At 33.6% G+C, this 6,109-nt stretch overlaps 1 non-coding gene across 1 annotated transcript; it reads right to left on the bottom strand.

Moving 5' to 3' along the window:
• Positions 1-1,736: 1,736 nt before the first annotated feature.
• TRNAD-GUC (transfer RNA aspartic acid (anticodon GUC)) lies at positions 1,737-1,808 on the bottom strand. The gene has a single exon. It is a non-coding gene; the product is annotated as a tRNA-Asp (tRNA).
• Between the last annotated feature and the right edge of the window lie 4,301 nt (positions 1,809-6,109).

Consider the following 6,109-nt stretch of genomic DNA (forward strand, 5'->3'; position numbering starts at 1 on the left):
GATAAATTTGCTTTTATGCCGGTGGTCCTTATACATAACAAAATGTTCTACTACATATTTTATGAGATTAAATCAACACACTTAGTAAGTACGGAAAAATCAAAATAAGTTGATAGAGTTGGTGGAAAACTCACTTTATCAGTTTATCACAAGGTCGAATCCTATCAAAATTGAAATATTTCATAGTAAAGATGACATTGATCAGGTCTGTTTGAACTAGCACGAAAAAACGCAGCACGATACTAGCACAAAGTCATGCATGGGGCCGTGGTCCAGGTGTTGGAAATTTTGTTAAGAAAACAAAAGAAAAGAGTAGAAGTGTAAAGTGGGAAATATCCCACATGAATATCAACTAATTGCTTTATTTACATATTGGGGTATGTGTATGCTTCTTGTATAATAAAGCAGTAGAAGGGCTCACACGCATGTAGGCTGGTCAGATTGGGCTCGGGCCTTGTGATGCACGGGTGAGATGTGGGCCTACCCATCTTTTTGTGGAACCCCCTTCCCTTGCCACTTGCCAGGTTGCTCATTGTTACGGGTATCTTATGCTTGTTAAAAAATTAATATTGTAACATTTAGAGAAATGATTAGCTATAGTACGGACATCGTTTATTCTCTTCTTGTAACCCCTTTTGACGATTATTGCTTTTCCAAAAAGCTTGAATAATTAATCAAGGCTTATGTTCATCCAAACACACAATACACAAAATGTTCATACGCGTTCATCTTTTGACTTCTTTCACAAAATACTTATATGGTTTTTGGACAAGTATTTTGATTCCGACAATTCACGTTTGTGAGTGCACACAAATTTCGGAGCTATGTTAAGGACGATCGCTTTTGTCTACTGTATTGGGATGTAGCGCTTAACTGTTCATTTTATGTTGATCCAATTATTCGCAAGATCAAGATAAGTATATTCTAACTATATTCTTATTGCAATATTAATATTATTATTATTTTTTAATATGCAACAATCTAATAGTCGATTGGTAAATATTGCGTATGTTTTTGATGTTGTTGCTATAGATGTTTGATTTTTTGAATTGAGTGAACATATAATTTGGTTGGATAATGCAACGATATATATTTCAACCCTATTACAACGGATTTGGACGTCGCATTCTCCGAAATGTAGTAGTGGATTACACTATTAATTGTCTTATTTCTTAATATACGAGTACGAAATAATAAAGCTTGATCCTTGTTTGTTTACGGTTGTACACTTGATACTTCAAAGACAATGTTACGTTATCAATCCAACTAATTTCATGATCCTTAGTTAGTCAAGAATCGAGATTATTCGTGATATTCATTAATGTGAATCGTCTTTTGAATACTCATAGATGTTTGTTCTATTCTATTCCAACAAAATGAACTAACTACATCTGACCGCAATACAATATACTCCCTCGGTCCCAGATTAGTTGTTACACTTTTCTTTTTCGTCCGTCTCAGATTAGTTGTTACACTTCTAAATTGGGAATGACCCCACAATTATTATATTGTCTCTCTCTTCCCACTAAATTCTTTTTTGTCCCCACACCCTCTCTCATTCAATTAAAAAAATACCCCACTTACTCCTACTACATCTACTTTTTCAATAAAATAACAATTTATAACCAAACAACCACTGATGGAGGGAGTAACTAAAATGATGACATGGGAAAAAAAAGTATGCATTCAATTTGTGTAGACACGGATCTTAAATAAATCAGCCAAAATTTAAAAAGCGCCGATGCCGGGGATCGAACCCGGGTCACCCGCGTGACAGGCAGGAATACTTACCACTATACTACAACGACTTTGTTGAAATTTAAATACTGTTCAAGTTAATACAAAGAAATACTGTATTATTTTTATACTCCATGCAATAATGAATAATCTAGTACTGAGATCTGAGGCCGTTCACTTCCAAGTTTTAACTTCTAAGATATCAAGGGAAATGAACCAGAAAAACATGTGAAGTGCAAGTCGTGATTGTTGTCGATCGTAATAAGATAAACTACGTAGTGAGCGAAGGAAGCTTTATAGGAGCTTCTTTTAACTCATAATTCTTCATTGATACTCTGTCCCGGAATACTTGTCCCGTTTTAATATTTTGTACTATTTAAATAATTAACTTTGACCTATTTTATTTCTATTATTAACTTCCTCCGATTTGTCCTTATTATTTCGAAATGGAAGGAGTATTATTATCTTTGTACATTCGTTGTTAATCTTACGCATTTCACTTCGCATTTATTAAAAATTAACTAGTGTGTTGTCCGAGCTATGTCTCGGGATGCTACTTTGAATAACATATGTATGTTCGACTTTTTTATAAATAAAAAAACTTGCGTAAAAGAAAATTGTTTTTATGTGTCGCAAATGGAAAATATATATTCAAAAACCACAAAATTAAAGTTGCTAGATATTAATTCTTTAACAAAATTTAAAGTGTCTTATATAATTATTGCATCGTGATAAGAGTAGTAAAAATGAATTAATCACTTGTCTTTAAAGTTAAGTATAATTATATAGTGTAATAAAAGCACAACAAACACTTGGCTAAGTTGGTAAGACTAATTATTTATATATACTTGTTGGTCACATGTTCGAATCTTTGTATTAACATATTTTTGTTGTAATGATATTTGCTAAATATGTGACGTGGCATGGTTCTAGTGCTAAAACAGGGTGACACATGGCACGTATACTTTGTTACAAACGCCTTTTAATGTATATATATATATAGATTTGGTCCAAATTGGTATTTCCTATAAAATTACTCTTTTACGAGCAAAATCTCCAATCGTAAGAGGTTAGCTGTCCCTAAGTGCAGTACCCCTAAGTACCTTAACCACCCTGCAAGATAAGATTTTATTGGCTATATTGCTTATAACATCAACAAGAACGAAACTGGGAAGGTGTAAATATTTGGGGTAAAAATGGTAAGTAAAAGAGATATGCCAAAAATAGGGTAGTAGCAAACTTGTAACTCTGTACATCTTTTTAAAATCGTTAAAACTAAAACGTGTGGACATCATTCACATCATATATGCGTTGGCCACCCCTTATATAAAAAAAAGGGTGATCACTTGACGAATAACACACAAAAACAAATCTCCAAACAAAAAGCGATGATGATGAAAAACAATGTTAGTCTTGTAATCATGCTTATATTTTTAGTGGTTTTAACAACCGAACCTCAAATCATTTTAGGTAAACCTCTCACCTCATGCGCAGATTTTGGTGGTAACTGCAACGTCTTTAACTGGTGTTGCGGTAAATGTAAGTGCGACGGTCTTGTTTATGGGACATGTCGGGAACGTCATCCAAATGAACGTTGTTGAACGCGTCTCCGATAATGTTACGCGCGCCAGTAGTTCAATTTACACTATTAATCAATCGTCTATATACGTTGTTATCTTGTTTCTAAATGTACGGTGAAGTTAATAAAGCTTGATCCTTGTCTAAGTTACGGTTGTATACTTCAAAGATAATATGTTACGTTATTAGTCCACAAATTACATGATCCTTCTTAGTTTGTCAAAAATCAAGATTATTCTTGGATTACACTAATCAATTCGTCACATAAATGATTGTTCTTAATAATAATTAATTGAAATGACATGGAAAAGTTTATTCATTTAATTTGATTAGTCACGAATCTTAAATAAATCAGTATTGGATATGACCTATATTTAATTTAATTCGATATGTACCGATTGTAGACCTGATTTAGGTTCTTGGAGATAAAATGAAATGAGTTAAATTAACCGGAATGGTAAACAGAGAATAAATGACGGTGGCAAAGAAAAATATAACCAAAGAACAAAACAAAATTAAAGCCGTTGCCGGGGATGGAACCCGGGTCACCCGCGTGACAGGCAGGAATACTTACCACTATACCACAATGACTTTAATGATAGATTAAAGTGTTTCAACAATTAAAACAATTGTTGTACGAAGTATTCTTAATCTAGTACTGAGCTCTGAGGCCGTCCACTTCCGAATTCTAAGGTATCAAGGGAAATGTTACTAGAAAACATGCAACATAAGAAGTGCGTGTTATGAACTTATGATTGTTGATTTGTTGTCGATCGTAATATATAAGAAAAACTACGTAGTGAAAGCGCAATCATATAAAGCTCAGGAGCTTGCTTTAAGTCATACCCGTATTTTTTCAAAGAGATGACATATATACGGAGTCCGAACTCTTAGAGCTTCCATCTCAATTTCAGGTGATCCTGGAATCGATTCTCATCCCCGCCCTTGTGGCTCATTCGCCAAAAAAAAAAAAAAAAGTTATTTTCCGTGAGAGTGGGAGATATCTCAGTTGGTTAGAACTTCCATCTCAATTTCAGGTGATCCTGGAATCGATTCTCATCCCCGCCCTTGTAGCTCATTTTCACAAAAAAAAAAAAAAACAAAGTTATTTTCCGTCAAAGGATTGTTAGATTAGGGTGGGAAAGCATGCAGGCTAATTAACATAAAAAGTTAACGTTTTAATTATGTGAAAGTACACTAGTACAGTGCTCACAAAACAAAAACAAAGTAAAAGATAATAGTTTACACAAATTAAAATATAAATAATATTTCGCAAAAGCTGACTTAATTAAAAAATTTTCGTTAATACATGATATAATTATTATCAAATTAATTAATACGACGCATTAACCTCGTAACCCCATGCCATGACAACTTCATGATCTGTTAGTTTGTTATAACAAAAGAAACGTTCCACATGAATAAATCATTACCATCGGTCAGTTGCCACAAAAACTTAGTTTAAGTGGTAACAACCTTTAAAAAATGAGTAATTTTCTTTTAATGGATGTTTCAATTACAAACGACACAAACACTGAACTTTCTTAATTATTCTAAGAAGGGTTGTTAGTTTGTTACTCCCTCCCTCCAATCACAATTCACCATCTAGCATGCACCGTGTATTATAATATTAGAGTATGTAAATTAAGGGTATACTCGTACTTGTACTATTTATTTATATATAAAAAAGGTTATCAATAATTCGAAACCTAAAAAAAACATAGTAGTGAAATTGATCATGATGAAGAAGAGTGTTAGCTTTGTAATCGTTCTTACGTTTGTTGTGGTGTTAGCAACCACACCTAAAACCACCTCAGGCGCTCGCTCCCTAGCACCGATCTCTAACATTATGCTTGAAGAGATCGGTGCTGCCACCGGACCTCTGAGCTGCCGAAAGGCATTCGATAACTGCAACTTCATTCATTGGTGTTGCGGAAGATGTAACTGTGATAGTTTTGATACTTGGACATGCCAGGTTCCTCCGGACACTCCGTGGGAACACTGTTGAACCCGGCCCGGAAATGTCGCCTTACTAGCTAGTCCAACTACATTATATATTCGGTTTATAATCAAGTGCATCTCATCGTCTATGTTGGCATGTTGTTAAGTTGTTTCTAATTAATAAAGTTTGATCCTTAGCTAGTAGTACACCTGTAGTACCTCTGTTTTTTAAAGTTTTTAACATTTACCATTATATAGTCTTTAACCATAAATACCTCCAGTTTCAATTCACGTGCAATCTTTATATCATTGTCGATCAACTTGTTACAATTTACAAGTGGCATATTAACAAGATATCATCCACATAGAATGTCACACTTAAAAATATAGGTGGCTTTTTGGTACTTAAAAGTTTAAACTAGTTTAATGAAATTTATACCAAGTACAATATAATATTTTTGTTTCAAAATGGGAATGATATGAAAGTTGATTAATTAAATAAACCTAATTTATTTTAGAACTTGTAAAATTCATGCTAGATCGTCTAATTTTAGGTGTATAGAACATATCCTAGAAATTCATCGACAAGGCGCACTCAGGAGAATTTGGCCAAATAACTGAATTTCAAAACTCAATTTAATTGGCCTATGTACACCATTAGTCCATTACTACTACACATTGTTGAAGAGAACATTAAAACTAAGGCTAGATCATCTATTTTCAGCTCAATATAACATACCCTAAAAATTCATCAACAAGGAGCACTTAGGAGAATTTGGCCAACGACATGAATTTCAAAACTCAATTTGGCCTATGTACAACGTAACATTACTACACACCATTGAAGAAAGTA

Source organism: Spinacia oleracea, chromosome 6, assembly GCF_020520425.1.
Source record: "Spinacia oleracea cultivar Varoflay chromosome 6, BTI_SOV_V1, whole genome shotgun sequence".
Lineage (NCBI taxonomy): Eukaryota > Viridiplantae > Streptophyta > Magnoliopsida > Caryophyllales > Amaranthaceae > Spinacia > Spinacia oleracea.